This window comes from Schistocerca piceifrons, chromosome 1, assembly GCF_021461385.2.
Source record: "Schistocerca piceifrons isolate TAMUIC-IGC-003096 chromosome 1, iqSchPice1.1, whole genome shotgun sequence".
NCBI lineage: Eukaryota > Metazoa > Arthropoda > Insecta > Orthoptera > Acrididae > Schistocerca > Schistocerca piceifrons.
The window spans coordinates 1,102,067,148-1,102,084,159 of NC_060138.1; the positions used below are offsets into that span (position 1 = coordinate 1,102,067,148).

Consider the following 17,012-nt stretch of genomic DNA (forward strand, 5'->3'; position numbering starts at 1 on the left):
TTGGAAAGCTGCCAGTTGGCTGGACACACATATGGGATAGGCATTAGCAAATGAATAACACAAAGGAAATGGTCACTTGAGTATGTGTCGGAAAGAATGGACCCCTCAAGATGACAAGCAAGCTGAGCAGTACCAATCAGAAGGCCCACGTGGGAAAAGGAGTGCGTGGAATCAGAAAGAAATGTGGGTGTACCTATGTTCAAACAGATTAGATTGAGCTGGTTGCAGATATCTATAAGGAGATAGCATCTTTGACAGGGACGGGTGGCCCAGAAGGGGATGATGGACACTGAAGTCACCGAGCAGCAAAAATGGAGGAGGAAATTGAGTAGTAAGTTGCAAAATATCTGTCCTGCTGACAGCAGAAGACAAGGGTGAGTAGGCATTGCAAAGAGAGAACGTGAAGGGAAATATGGACAGCGACGGCTCAAAGCTGGGTGCGCAAGGAAATGATGTGACTATGCGTATCTTCTCGAATGAGCAACATGACTCCGCATGAGCCATAGACTGTGCCTCAGAGGGGAAGGACAAAACGAACTGAAGTGTGGAAGGTGAAAGTGTTTGTGAGGGTGTAATTTTGTTTACTGGAGGCAGAAAATAACTGGACAGTATGATTGTGGGGCTGTAATTCAACCCTACTGGAGCCGATGCCACAAATGTTCCATCGGAGAATAACTATATCCGATGACGGACAGGAGATAAGTCAAATAGGGGGGTAGTCACTGTGGTGGCTTCCGAATGCCAGAATTCGAACACACACAGCGACCAGGTCCAGAGGTTGGAGGATCCTGGTCCATTAGTTCGACAGAGGTGTCGGTATTTGCCTTTGGCTGGCTAGCAGACTGGTTGTTGTTGATGCATCCCAGTGAAATGGAGGACTGCTGGGTGAGTATATCGCATGGTGACACCACTGAAGAAGAACTCCGAAGTTGAGAAGGGGAACAGCGTTTGCCTTTTTTGACTGCTTAGAACCGTGGCGTTTGTCAGGTGCAGACCCACATGATGGCTGGCTAGATGTGAGCAGAAAGTCATCAAGACAGCACATCTTTTTGGATTTCCATGCTTCTGTTCGTGAGGCATGCAATTTTGCAGGCAAAGGCAAAGGTTTGTTGGTGTGGTGTGCACCCGTAGCAGGTGGTGATGAGAGTGTGACCTTGGGCTGGACGATTTCACAGCCATGACACTGAACTGGAAGTTGCAAGTCTGCATTGCCATATCCTTCATAGGTCAGGGTGTAGTGAGACTGTAATATAATTGGCAGAGGGTGGCGTACTAGGTATGCGGTTAGCCAATATTTTCTGAGCATCTTCTGAACGGCTCTCTCACTGAGGTAGATCGGACAGTCTTGGAAGGAAGCAGCATGATCACCATTGCAGTTGATACAGTGAGGAGAAGGAGGTGGTCACTCACCCTTGCGAGCTTCCCTGCTGCAGGTTAGGCATTTGGCTGCATTTTTACAAAATTCACATGCTTGGTAGTAGCACTGACATTTACAGCAACGCGTGGGATTCGGGATACATGGTTTAACAGTAATAGCTTAATTTTTGACAGAAGTACCACATGGTCAAATGTGAGGTATAGAGTGCAGGTTGGCAGTAATTCTTCATCACCCCTTTTTATGATGCGGTGAACTGCAGTCACTCCCTGGTCAGTGAAACAGACTGTTATTTCAGGCTCAGTCAAGACATCAAGCAGCAACTGAATGTATATGAAACCATGGGAGGAATTTAGAGTGTGATGGGTCTCTACTTTGGCAGGATAGCTGTCGAGAAGAGTAGCATTAAGCAGTTTCTACACTTGAAAAGCTCTATCCATCTCCAAAGGCAAGGACCCATTAGGCAACTGAGATCATGACTACACAGGATTGGTAACGACATCTACACCCATCTGAATAAGAAATGGATTAACTGTTGTGAAACTGTGATCATCTTCAATGTGTGACACCATGAGGTATCGGTGTGCAGCTGAGAGAGGCACTGATTCTTTTAACACAACTCATTTATGTTTTTGAGATGAGGAACTCACCATGTGCACTCCTTCCTGCTGCCCCCCCCCCCCCCTTTCAGGGGGCGGGGCCTCACCGGCTTTAGGTGACTGACCACACCTCAGGTCACACCACCCTGACTCCAGACAGAGGGACCATTTGGTATAGAGAAAGGTACCAGCTCAAGCAATCAATCCTTCCTGGGCCTTGCCTGTACAAGCTGGTATGTACGAGCCCTACCTGTCAACCTGGCGCTGGGAATTACACGTTACCCAGTCACCTTTTAAGTATCAAACCTTGGGCCGGCCTTCATGAATGCACAGGAAGGAGGAGGAAGAAGAAGAAGAAGAAGAAGAAGAAGAAGAAGAAAAGGCAAAAGAGAGACATCAAATATCTAAGCGGAGGAAGGGTAAGAAAAGGAAGGATGGGGAAAGGAAGATGGGTGGACAGGATGAATTCATACACAGTTTTACCAGGAACAACTTGGTCACCAAGGGAGGGGAAAGGAATAGCAAGATGATAGACATGCAATGCGGAAAGGGAAGTAGCACTGCAAAGGCGGGTGAAGTGGTGAGCCCCCTGGTGGAGCTGTAGTTTCTGGTTATTTGCTTTTAAAATTTGAATAAATTTCATGTAAACTGCCTAAATTCAACAATTTTCTTTCACATTGCTTTTTCCCTGTGATTTTGACATCTTTTTAGACTTCATCACAATAGTAAAAATTTATTACTAAATCAGCTGCTTTAGAATCAGTTTGTGCCCTCTTTTCAGATTTGGTTCTGCTGAGAAATCTTTTTCTTTAAAACAATTCTGTGCTTGCTGTGCCAAATTTTCACAAACTTTGAAACTATTTTGAATTTTGTACTGAGCCTAGTTCAGTGTCACATACTGTCAGCAACTGAACCTGTCCCTTTATTGCACCTTGGTGCAAATTGTCTCTTATGTAATCAATCAGCAATGACATATGCCATCAAGACTTGTAGATCTTAAATACATCAACCACTCTGTGGTACTTTCGGATAGTCATTGAACTGAACACAACAGAACATACTGTTATTGCACAATTTATGGATCCTTCTAAATCATTCCATTTGCCCAAGCGAGTGTGTCACAAGACTAGTTGATAGTCTTCTGAACAAAATGTTATAAGTGTTCATAAACTCAGCCAAGCACAGACACAAAATATCAATTCTGGTGCACTTTTATCAAAACATTTATTTAAAACAAACCACAGAAACTTAAGTAGACACACTAAATACTTGCGTTGAGTTGTAATATGACATGTATTTGAATGAGGGCAGATACAATTGCTATGGAAGTCCAAGCTCGAGCAGCAAATAAAGTGTCGCACTGCATCAGAGAGAGAATAATCACAGCACTGCTGGTGACCACTGCGTGAACTCGTTTGATAGCTACAATGAATAAATCACCTGACGGCTTGATGATGATGTATGCCACTACACCAGCCCCCTCGGAGAAAATGGAGGGTCATTCATGAATTGCAACAGGAAGCATATGCGCCGTCCAGAATGAATTCAGTGCTCTAGTTGAGTTTCATCTTCCAGTGGAGGTTGCTGTACACGATGGGCAGACTATGGCTGGTTACAATGTGCGAGTGTTTGTAGTAATTCTGGTAACAAAAAGGCTGGGTTAACCCAGTCGACTGAAACAGTACTGGGTTTGCTGTTAATCAAAATCTCAATGGTTCGTTCACCTCTGCCAACGACACACTGAGGGCCCATGTAGCATAATGTCTGCATTATTGTAACTCATGGAGCACATCGTTGTGTGAAGTTCCAGGCTTGATAAGGCTGGCTTTGAGTCATTCGTTCCTTCAGGGAGGAAATACAATCTGTTTGATTGGTGTTATCCATCTCAACTGCGCTTGGATCAATAAACTTGTCAAGCAGTCACTGTGTTTCACTATAAATGAGCTCAGTCAATGAACAGTAGAGGTCGGGTTTGTAAGTGCTTCGCAGACCAAGCAGGACCAACGGTAAAGCTGTTGTCCAATTTGAATCAAGTGACGTAATTGTGACTTTTATTGAACAGCACCAGCATTCTATCATGCCATCACTAATTGGGTGACAGCTTATGGTCTTTTGCTGTATGGTACCACAGAATTTGCTCAGCTGGGCAAATTGTTCAGCCATGGTCTGCTGTGATATGTAGTGGACAAACAAAGAGTGAAATCCAGTGTGAAACAAAGGTGGGGAACAGTGTTTCTACTGAAATATCATCAAATGATATGGCTCCATTCAATGAAGGCAGTGGTCCTACTATGTCAATGTGAAAAAGTGTATATCTTGTGTTGTGTCAGGGAAATTTCCCATAGGTGTATTTATGTGGTGAGGTACATTACTAAGTTGATACTGAACACATGCATGAGCCCAAGCTCGACAGCTGAACTGAAGATCTGATGCCAGGGTGGCATAACTTGTGAAGGCTCTCAAAAACCTGCCTGCAGAATGAGGAAGGTAGGATCAGATGAGATCTCTCGTTTGAGACTTCACAATAAAGCTCTATGTTTGTGGCAGGAACAATGAACAGTTTTAGCTGAAGGCTGGAGGAAGCATCTTTCATAATGTCCTGATACTCCTAGTCCACCTCTTTTGTCGAGTTGAGCAAAATCTATCACATTCGTTATGCTATTTATGTGGGATAGGCAGTTGTCTTCTATGTTATCAATTCCTCATATGTGGCATACACCAGTGATGAATAATGAAGCAATAAATTCCATCTGATTATGTTGTTGTTGTGAGCACTTACTGTATTCTGTCGGAAAGCACAGATGACTGGTTTGAGGTCAGCAAAAATTTTAAACACTCTTGCCTCCAACCGTGAGCAAAAGGATTTGATAGCTTCATATACAGCAAGAAGTTTACAGTCAAATGCCCTCCATTTCTGTTGTGATGGAGAAAGCTTGTGTGAATAAAATGCTAGTGGCTGGTATGCACCAATTACATGCTGTTGCAATGCTGCACCGATTGTAGTTTGGCTTGCATCCATCATCAGCACAAGGAGTGCTTCTAACATGGGATGTGCTGCATTTGCTATACTTTGTTCAGCTGCTTCAAAATCAGAGCCTCATAGCTTCCGTCCACTGGGTTTGCATTTCCCCCTTGGTTTTAGGACCAGACAATACTGCAGTTAATGGTTCCTTTTGCGGTTTCTTATCGTGAAATCCTCAATACTGTTTCTAGCTTTCCAGGAAGTGGAAATGACCCTGCTGGAGAGATAAGATGGCCTAAAAAGATAATTTCACATTGGCCAAAAACACACTTGGAAAATTTAATTCAACCCCATACTGGTCCATATGTTTAAAGATTTTGGCAGGTGTTGTTGGTGTTGTTCTGCCGCTGTGGCTGAAAAGACAACAATGTCATCTGATGGTAAGCAAAACAAAAAACAAACCTTGCAGCACTGAGCCTATAAATCTCTGCCAAGTCTGGGTAGGAATGGTTAAGCTGAATATCACGAACTGACTCTTGAAGAGGTCAAATGGGGTTATTATAGCTGTATTCAGTATGTCCACATCAGCCATAGGAATTTGTGTGTGTGTGGGCCTTGATACAGTCCAGCACAGTAATTTTAGTTGTGCCATGTGAAGCACAATTATGGTCCATCATCAGTGGTACTGGATAATGATCTGGTATCATTCTAGCATTAAGGGTGTGGTAATCTCCATGTGGATGCCATGCTTCGTGGGCCCTAACTGTACAGGCAACGACCGTGGATTACTAGGAAATTGAATGATGCCTTCCTTCAGCTGAAAATTGAATTCTGCCTTGGCAATAACATAACAGTCGTAGGTAAGGCATCTCAGCCTACAGGAAATTGGTGCACCCACAGCAGTCTAAATGTAGTACACACTGCTGTGGCCTACCTCTTTTGGAGCATCTGGAGGTTATGTAATACCTGGCAGCTGCTCCAGCAGCTCGATGTATCTGCTACCTGCCAAATGAATAAGCTTGGTGCTGTGCTTCACTGCACTGTGTCAAAATCCAGCAACAGCTAGGCCAGTGATGCTATGGATTAGACATGCATCGGTAATGTCCAGGTGCAGACAGTATTGCACCGGAAGTCAGCCCTGATGATGGGTTCAGTCACACCTGCTATGATAAAGTTGCAAGCAAAGTGCAGCATAATCCTAAACCCAAATCTGTGTGTTGCACGCTGTGTGTCTATGGTCAAGTTGTTGGCCACAGATGCACAACAACATCAGCTGCAGATACTTATTCAACAGTGTCTATGGGTATATACATAAATCATATCCCGTGAGCACCACATACTACCGTCCTGTCTTCTGATCTGTTACGAACAGATGCAGGGATAGCAATTGGCAATCGGGTGCACCTACATCAGATTGTCATTGCTATTTTGGAAGGTGTGAGGTGGAGTGCATTTCACACATAATAAAACTTCTGAAGTTAGTAACAAATGTCAGATGACCTCTGCGCTGTGCCACACTCCGCTAAGAAGTTTGTGGAGGAACGACTTCTCTACCTTCTATGAAAGCATCCTTTAGCATTCCGGCTAGAAAATAGCTTGCTGGTTTGTTTGTTCACGGCGTCAACCTTGTTCGCAAGCTAGTCATAAGGCGCACACATCATTGTAGCTGTCGCTCACCACCGCAGCTATAGGTTGGTTGGTTTGTGGGATTAAAGGGACCAGACTGCAACGGTCATCGGTCCCTTTTTCCAAAAAAAAAAAAAATTAAAACCACCCAAAGAGAATAAAAACGAACAACAGGAAAGACGGCAGACGACACAGGACAAGAAATACTCCGAGACAAAACAAATTAAAATCACACCAAGTGTGACAGTGGTTGGCCGACCATAGAGAAAAAAAGGGAAAAGTCAACCACCGAGAAACGCATTAAAAAAGCAGACTAAAATTGTAGGCCATAGGCCAGAATCAACACAAAAAACACACACATTACATTAAGCGATAAAATCCCCCTGCCCGAATAAAACGCAAAACTAAGTCCGCTATGGTAGAGTCGTCAGTTAAAAGCGCAGGGAGCGTATCAGGCAGCGCAAAAGTCTGCCTGAGCACAGTTAAAAGGGCGCACTCCAACAGAATATGGACCACTGTCAAGGACGACCCACAACGACAAAGAGGTGGATCCTCACGACACAGTAAATAACTGTGCGTCAGTCGGGTGTGGCCAATGCGAAGCCGACAAAGGACGACTGAGTCCCTGCAGGTGGCTTGCATGGATGACCGCCAAACAGTCGTCATCTCCTTGATACGACGGAGTTTGTTTGGCACGGGCAGGTTGCGCCATTCAGTGGCCCAGAAATCGAAAACTTTGTGGCGTAATAGTGCCCGCAAATCAATCGCCGGGAGGCCAATCTCCAGGGTGGGTTCACTGGTGGCCTGTTTCGCCAGGCGGTCAACACGTTCATTGCCCGGGATACCGACGTGACCGGGGGTCCACACAAAGACCACAGAGCGGCCGCAACACGCAAGAGTATGCAGGGACTCATGGATAGCCATCACCAGACGAGAACGAGGGAAACACTGGTCGAGAGCTCGTAAACCGCTCAGGGAATTGCTACAGATAACGAAGGACTCACCTGAGCAGGAGCGGATATACTCCAGGGCACGAAAGATGGCGACCAGCTCAGCAGTGTAAACGCTGCAGCCACCCGGCAAGGAACGTTTTTTGGAATGGTCCCCTGGAGTTAGCGCATACCCGACACGACCAGCAACCATTGAACCGTCAGTGAAAACAATTACAGAGCCCTGATACGTGGCCAGGAGGGAATAAAAGCGGCGGCGGAAGGCCTCTGGAGGGACTGAGTCCTTCGAGCCCTGTGCCAAGTCGAACCGAAGGCAAGGGCGAGGAACACACCACGGGGGTGTACGCAGAGGTGCCCGGAAAGGAGGTGGAACAGGGAAAGACCCAAGCCCGGAGAGAAGCTCCTTGACGCGTACGGCGATCGGACAAACCGACCGGGGCCGACGGTCTGGCAGATGGACGACTGACTGCGGGAACAGGACACGGTAATTTGGATGCCCGGGCAAGCTAAAGACATGGGCAGCATAAGCAGCCAGTAATTGTTGGCGTCGTAACCGCAGTGGAGGGACACCTGCCTCCACTAGTATGCTGTCCACAGGGCTGGTGCGGAAAGCACCAGTGGCAAGGCGTATCCCGTTATGGAGGATTGGGTCCAGCACCCGCAATGCAGATGGGGAAGCTGAGCCATAAGCCAGGCTCCCATAATCCAGACGAGACTGGATTAACGCCTGGTAGAGCCGGAACAGGGTAGATCGGTCGGTGCCCCAGCGGGTGTGGCTCAAACATCACAGAGCATTGAGATGCCGCCAACACGCCTGTTTGAGCTGCCGGATATGAGGCAGCCAAGTCAACCGGGCATCGAAAACCACCCCCAAAAACCTGTGTGATTCCACCACTGAAAGAAGTTCGCCGTTAAGAGAAAGCTGCGGCTCCGGGTGGACAGTACGTCGCCGGCAGAAATGCGTTGCATAACGCAGGTCTTGTCTGCCGAAAACTGGAACCCATGAGTTACAGCCCAAGACCGCGCCTTGCGGATAGCGCCCTGTAGCTGACGTTCAACAGCTGCAATGCCAGTAGAGCTGTAGTAAAGGCAGGAGTCGTCAGCATACAGGGAACCGCAGCTATACTGAATGGGGATGGCACAATTGCATCCTGAATTCCATCAGCCAGACCCACTATAGCATCTAGTGGCATCTCTGTCTGGGACGTTACAAGAGCCTTTACTTGAGCCAGCAGCCAGCTGCTCCACAAATGCACAGCAGTGCATTCAGTACCGTACTCACATTGACCCTGCCATGCAGATGTCACAGATACTGAGATGGTTTTCTGTCTCCAATGTCTTCCTGTGTAAGTAATTGCATCTCACACTATTCCTAAGAGTTGGACACCTTATGCATCAACTCTGCCTCAAGCTGCTGCAGGTGGGTGTAGTTATTATATCATGGACTTCTGCAGCGACGATCTTGTTCGTTAACCATTAGCGCAAATTTTGTGGAGTCTGTTGTTACTACAGCGCAGAGAAAACTTTCCTTGACTTGAGCAAATGTAGGGCGGGACTGTGTGGCCAAAATGGGAGTAGCCACACTGCAAATTGTGATATGGCGGGTATTTCCATAATCTCAGAAAATTTTGAATCTTGAGTAGTCAGTCTTAATTCTTCTGGTAACATAGGCTTATTCATACTGACTACATCACATTAGCGTCCCCGTTGTCTGAGCCAAATGTTATAAGTGTTCATAAACTTAGTCAGGCACAGACATGAAATATCAGTTCCCGTGTACTTTGATCAAATCATTTAAGTAGAACAAACTACAGAAAGTCACTAAATAGTCATGTTGAGCTGTAATCTGAATGTAAATTGGAATAAGGGCAGATATCACTATTACGGAAACCCAAGATCGAACAGTAACTAACTGCAGTTCTACATCAGAAAATCAATAGTCGTAAGGCATTGCATTGCAGCAGAGAGAGAATAATCACAGCAATCCTGGTGGCTGGTGTGTGAACTCATTCGACAGCTACGTAGAACAAATCAGCTGAAGCTTGTTGACGATGTGTGCTGATGTATGCTGCTACAGGAGGATATTTGGCCTGTTCCCATTCTTCAGGTGTTTCCTGTCGCTGAAAAAACTGGAAGAATTTAATTTTCAGATGAGTGTATGTGCTCTACTCAGAAAAAAGTTACTCTTGTCAATTATGTCGTTCTATGTAGTGCTGTTTAAAAAGACATTAATTTGACCTTTTTTAAAACACTGTTGGCTTTAATAAGTTTAATAACTTTAAATTTCAGTTACTGGTACATCAAAAGTATATTATCGAGATCCTTGTAATTTCAATGGTTTATTTTATGTCCTTAGAAAAAAATTGAAAACTATTGTGTGTTACAAAAACAAAAAACAACAAAGGAACAAAAACTTCACTAATTCCAATACTTTTCTCAAGTGAGAGCCTGTGTTTTGAGAATTATTTTGAAATAATAATCAGGGATTACACCTTTCTGTTTATGTGATATTTGATGTAATGGTGAATCCTGTGTTTTGCGAAATAAAATACAAAAGTGAAAATATGCCCTCCTCAGTGGACACCGCCTTACAGTAGCACTGTCCGTGCAGGTGAGGGGGTTTGAGTGCTCCGGATCCTGAGGGCTATGCTGGCGGTAGCTTAGCTACCAGCAGGGTCACCCATGCCGGATTGGCCGAGGGAGAGGAGCCAGACAAAGTGTGTCCCACAACGACCCACTAAGCCTTTTCACCTATCCCAAGCCGGTCCTTACCCTGTCCTTGTCCTGCCCACTGGGCCTTTTCACCTATCTCAAGCCTGTCCTTACCCTGTCCTTGTCCTGTCACCTCAAATCATAATAAAGCGTAAGGGGGGACTCTTAGGCGTAGGGAAGCCAGCCGTGCTAGGGGAGTAAACCCTTAAAATAAAATCGGGCAAGTCTGGAGGCTCTTAGGTGGCAGCTCCACCACCAGACTAGGGAGCTGTGGGCCAATCACCAGCACTCCCAAAAACAAGTGATTAAAGAAACAGCAGAAAAGAGCAGCCGGACAGACTCAAATATGACGATTTTTGGCATAAAAAGGACAATGAAAATAGGTTTCTGGAATATTAGAACATTGAGAGAAGCCAGCAGACTGAAACAGGTTACAAAGGAGATGACGAGTTACAGGCTGGACATTCTCGAGACTTAGTGAGGTGAGATGGCTAGATTTTGGAGAAATCCAAACACAAGATGGATACACCTTTTTATACTCTGGACCTGCTGGAGAGGATGCAGAAACGGAGTTGGACTTTTGTTAACCAAAGGACCGAACAAGAGCCTTATGGAATGGAAACCGGTTTCAGAAAGACTATTGACAGCACGTTTTAAGACAAACATTCAAAATGTCACTGTCATCCAATGCTATGCTCCTACAGAAACCGCAGATACTGAAAAGAAAAAAAGAGTTTTATCTCTCCTTAAGTGACACCATTCAAAGTACCAGTAAGGTAGACATCTTGATTATTATGGGAGACCTAAATGCAAAAGTAGGACAGAAAAATGAATGCCTAGAGCATGTAAAGGGAGTCCATGGTATCGGAGAAATGAATGAAAATGGGGATATGTTTACAAATTTCTGTGCCAGTCATGATTTGTTGATTGGAGGTACATTATTCCCACACAAGAACTGCCATAAGGTTACATGGATATCCCCTGATCACAGAATGGAAAATCAAATTGATCACATAACGCTAAGCAAAAAATTTAGAAGGTCGCTGATGAATGTGAGAAATAAATGTGGGGTTGATGTTGGCAGTGGTCACCACCTCATTGTTGCAAATTTTAGACTAAAAATAATGGCTACAAATAGAAAGTTCGAACAACGAAACAAAAAATAAGATGTGGGAAAACTTACAATAACAGCAAACAAGAAGATTTCTGTGTTGAGTTAAGGAACCGCTACAAGGCACTCCAAGAAGCACAGGAAAATTCTGAAAATAGTGTTGATGATACATGGACTCAGATTAAGGACGTCTATTGCAATGTGAGCAAACAGGTCCTTGGCGTTAAAGGTTACTGATTTCAGTCCTTGTCGACGTCATATTAATAGTTAAATAGTAAATAGTCTTGCAGAAATACTAGCAATTTTTTTAGTACATAACCATTACGATTATAATTACAAAGGAGGGGGAGTTGTATATTCATTTCCTTCTCGGTTTATCGGACCTCTACAACAGGGCACTTCAAACATATACAAATCACTCTCAAGGGCGAAAGAAAAAGATTCGAGAATTAGGTTTAAACCTCGCACCTTGAGATTTATGGTCCAACACACTGAACACTTATTTCATACATGGAAGAAGTCAGAGCGTGCGTCTGCACACAATATTTTAATTACCCTTTCATCATTCATTCGCTTCTATGTTGGAACCACAATGTAAATCAATACGGACTTTAAAAAATTACAGTTATTGATACAATAAATAATTTATTTTTGATTATGGCATTATGAAGTAGCATAATACTTATATGAACGACAGTTCAATCATAAAATTGGTAATGCATAACTGCAAATATTATAAAAAAAGGTATCAAATACGTTGAAACAGCGTTCCGTTTGTATTTGGTTCATTTATATATTCAAACGTTGCTCAATGAAAATGTATTTTGTGCCTGCTGTCTAGTGCGAAAAATCATTTCAAAATATTATATTACCACTTCTTAACTGCATATTACGGACAGTCTGAGTTTTTGTGACTAACTTAAAATTAAGTTACCTGCGACGTTGCAGCAAATGACAACAAATTGCTATATGTTATTACAACACATTCACTACACAGCGTCCATAACAAAAAGTTCCGAAGTTATTGAAACTACGCCTCCACAACATTCAAAACACACAACTGCGACTCATCAAAGACTACTCAGGAAAAATATTTCAATACCGTTAATGAAATGATATCGAAATGACTAAGGTCACAGGGAATTTTAATTAAAACGATAAGCTACCGACCCTAAAAAATTACTTTCCATCTATGTCAGTATTTTTCAGGATACATCTGTTTAGGGCTTCGTGCACCTGTTACGTTGATTTACAGCAAACAAAGATCAGAACAAAATCTGTAAAATTTTATAAACATATTTCATACCGACACTACCAGGCAATTAGTTCAGAGGAAGTGAGTGTCTGTTCGCATATAATTTAAAAGGATCAAAAATATTTTACGAGATTATAAGGTAAACTGGACATCGCTCAGAAACCGATTACAGATATTTAAGTAAAACGTTTCGCTTTAGAAACAAAAAAAGTCTTCTCCAGGACTGAAAATATAAATTTCGAATTTACATATCCAATAAATCTCCAAAATAAAAAACTTCAAACATCAGTAAACATTTTTTGGGTTTGATTCTAGAAAACTTCGAATATCAACTACACATTTCTTTTGCTTTTCCGAGAAAATCAGCCGAAATGGCACAAGAAATAAACAGTACCCAACATACAACCACTACCCCTCTTCTCCGAGATTCATGTAAGAGAGAACTAACTAAAAAAGAATAGATAACAGTAAGGTTATAAATATGTAGTTATCTGTTTGTAAGAGATGCTGGAAGTGGTGGCCAGTGGGCATCCAGTATCACTGACATCTTGTGATGACATAACCAGCAAACACACAGGAATTCTGCAGGCGTGATTTTGTTAATATCTCTATTAATCATCCGTGTGCGAGGATCGTCACCATAAACTTTACTTTTTAGTGTGCCCATTAACCAGAATCACACAATGTCAAGTCTCAGGACCTTGGGGGCCAGAGGAGTCAAGTCACCCTTCAGGGAACATGTTGGTGGTGTTGGCCATTCTTTGGTTTCACCATCTTGTCAGAATACTACATACAGTTTCTCTGTATATGTTACACTGAAAAGCCAAAGAAACTGGTACATCCGCCTAATATCCTGTAGGGCCCATGTGAGTATGCAGAAGTGCCGTAACATGATGTGGTATGGTCTCGACTAATGTCTGAAGAAGTGCTGGAGGGAACTGGTACCATGAACCCTGCAGGGCTGTCCACAAATACGTAAGAGGACAAGGAGGTGGAGGTCTCTTCTAAACAGCACATTGAAAGGCATCCCAGATATGCTCAATAACGTTCATGTCTGGGGCGTTTGGTGGCCAGTGTAAGGGTTTAAACACAGAAGCAATTCTGGATGTGTGGTGTGTCGCATTGTCCTCCTGAAATTGCCCAAGTCCGTCGGAATGCATAATGGACATGAATGGATGCAGGTGGCCAGACAGGATGCTGTCAGGGTCGTATCTAGACATATCAGAGGTCCCAATTACTCCAATTGCACACACTCCACACCATTACTGAGCCTCCACCAGCTTGAACAGTCCTCTGATGACATGCAGGGTTCATGAATTCATGAGGTTGTGGCCATACCCATATGCATCCATCGACCTAATTACAAATATTTTACGACATTATAAGGCAAACTGGACATCGCTAATAAACAGATTACAAATATTTTAAAAAAAGGTTTCGCTTTAGAAACTCGTCCGTCTAGGCAACATGTTTCCAGTCAGCGATATTCTAATATCAGTGTTGGCGGGCCCAGCTTTGTGTCATGCAGTCATCAAAGGTACACGAGTTGGCCTTCGGCTCTGAAAGCCCATATCAATGATGTTTCGTTGAATGGTTCGAAAGCTGACACTCGTTAATGGGCCACCACTGAAATCTGTAGCAATTTGCTGAAGGGCTGCACTTCTGTGACGTTGAACGATTCTCTTCAGTCGTCATTGGTTCTGTTCCTGTAGGATCTTTTTCCAGCCTAAGCGATGTCAGAGATTTGATGTTTTACTGGATTCCTGATATTCAAGGTACACTCGTGAAATGATCGTATATGAAAATCCCTACTTCACTGCTACCTCGGATATGTTGTGTCCCGTAGCTCAGATAATGCAATGACTGATGACTTTCGCTTAATGACTGAGTGCAGTGGCGTGCTGACAGACGAGCAAAACGGCATTAATTAACTGCAGAAATCAACGTGGGACGTTGGATGGATGTTTCTGTTAGGGAATTTGGCTTTCATGGGCTATGTCAGCAGACGACTGACATGAGCACCTTTGCGCACAGCGCAGTATTGCCTGCAGTGTCTCTCCTGAGCTCGTGACCATATCAGTTGGACCCTTGATGACTGGGAAAACGTGGCATGCTCAGATGAGTCCCGATTTCAGTTGGTAAGAGCTGATATAGAGTTCGAGTGTCGTGCAGACCCTACCAATCAGTGGACCCAAGTTGCTAACAAGGCACTTTGCAAGCTGGTGGCGGCTCCATAATGGTCAGGGCTGTGTTTACATGGAATGGGCTGGGTCCTCTGGTCCATCCGAACCATTCGTTTGAAGAACATTCCGGACAATTTGAGCAAATTATTTGGCCACCCACACAGATCGCCATGAACCCCGTCGTACATTTATGGGACATAATCGAGACGTTAGTTCGAACACAACGCCCTGCACCGGGAGCAGTTATGGACGACTATAGAGACAACATGGCTCAATATTTCTGCAGGAGACTTCCAACAACTTGTTGAGTCCATGCCACCTAGAATTGCTTCACTACGCCAGACAAAAGTGGTCCGACACCATATTAGAAGATATCCCATGACTTTTGTGACCTGAATGTAATTAACGAATACAGAACACAGAAGAATATATTCAAAAAGAACTTAAAAGTAGTTAAGTACTGGATTAGTGCTAGTCGAAATCTGTCTCTATTCGCATGGAAGTTCTCCCACTATCACTTCATGGAAAGTCACAAAAAAACAAAGAAAATAAGTCAACCACTACTACCGAACAAGAGTACCTCTGGCAGATGGTGCAAGAATCGTTTGATAGTTGTGAAACGTTAATGCAGCAGTCGAAGATCTTGATTGTTGCATCAGTCCCTAGAGAGATACGGAGCGTCGTCCATACTTCTTGCAAGAAAGTTCACTCTGCATCCGAGACGAGTTCTTCGTTCTGCCAGTGAGTCTGCTTCAGATAGTTCTACTTGTACCTGAGGCTGAAGCTGATTTCACGGCGGGAATGTAGATGACACTTCCGGAACCCTATATGCAGGTTTTACTCTTTCGAGTGAGACTGTAGTAGCTTTACCATTACATTTTCCTCTTTTGACAACTAGATGTGGTCCTCTATACAGAGGTCATGGCGATGGTTTGACTCTGTCTGTACATAACATTACATGCATGCAAATTTGCATGTTTGCAAGTCAGTATCGTGACTATAGATTAATTGAAGATTAACGATATTAAGCAAACGTATTATAAAGTCCTAAGATAAGCACATCTGCTTGTTCTACTTAACGACAGAGGCAGACAGGCGCTCTGTCACACAGGTGCTCTGAGAGAAGATGAGGCGCTGAGAATAACACCAGTGTAAAGGGTAAACACCAGCTGGTTGAGCCACAAGAATCGTATGTCCGGGAACCTTCAAGTACTCCATGGCAGAAAGTTCCAACCAGGGACTCTCGCTACGAGAATGAAGTACACACAGACTCAGAACCTTCCAGGACACCAAAAAATAAATTGGAAACGAGGATAAAGCATATACACAGCATTGTACCGAAATAAGAAAGACTTTCGAGAGGTATGTAAAAGGGGCAACGAAGGCAGTATCAAAGCAGTTCAGGCGGAAGTCCAATACAGCAGGAGATGTGTATCCAGTGAGCATCAAGCAGCAACTGGATGCAGTGAAAGGATGGCAGCTATGAGTAGTAGCCACAACAGCAGTAGATGCAGCGATTGAATTTCACCTATGAGAAAGCAATAATTCAGCAATGCAGAAAACGTTTGACACATCTTTTCATCTTCTAGAATGAAGACAGTTTGCCTTTGTCTCAAATAGTAGTGCCTTGTTTTCAGTTTTTAGTAGGAACAACTAGCTGCAGAAGCACTTGTCTCCTGTGGAATAGTTCAAGTGTCCACTGATTTAATAGACGGCAGAATGAGTGGCTGCAACAGTACTTGTCTTTGAGATAGGTTCCGAAGATAGTGTATCTAATTGTGAGTAGAGCCTAAAGCAAAGTGGCTCTGGTCTTGTAGTAATAAGAGAGGAGATCCAGCTGATGAAGCTAGATGTATATATTTGTTAGTGGATTTACTGCTCAGACAGCTCACATATATATATGAGTTTAAATTTAAATAAACTACCAATCCTTATATCACCTGGACAGATTAACACCCCTGTGAGGCTCCTCTTCTGCTGCTCGCTGGAACCACAAACCTAAAGCAACCAAGGAAGCTCTACTCTCTCTCAACTCCACTATCCAGTTTAGGTATGGAAACAAACAAATCCCATTATCGTCAATGTTCTGACTACACCAAGCAGGCCACACCAACCCTCCATCGCTACATTAGCAGAAGTTTTCATTTAGCTTTTTCCTTTACTTTTTGAATAGCAGCTAAAAATCAATTTCTGTGCCAAAAACTAGAAAAACTTAACTTAGTAAGCTAAAATGACAGCA

General features: G+C 43.6%; 1 protein-coding gene across 1 annotated transcript in view; it reads right to left on the minus strand.

Annotated features, from left to right (window-relative positions):
* Positions 1-12,601, minus strand: part of LOC124798627 (HMG box-containing protein 4) — a 43,715-nt gene extending 31,114 nt beyond the window's left edge. Inside the window, exon 1 of the mRNA XM_047262110.1 lies at positions 12,270-12,601. The gene's annotated coding sequence lies outside the window, so the exon portion shown is untranslated. The remainder of the gene's footprint in view (positions 1-12,269) is intronic.
* Positions 12,602-17,012: the final 4,411 nt, after the last annotated feature.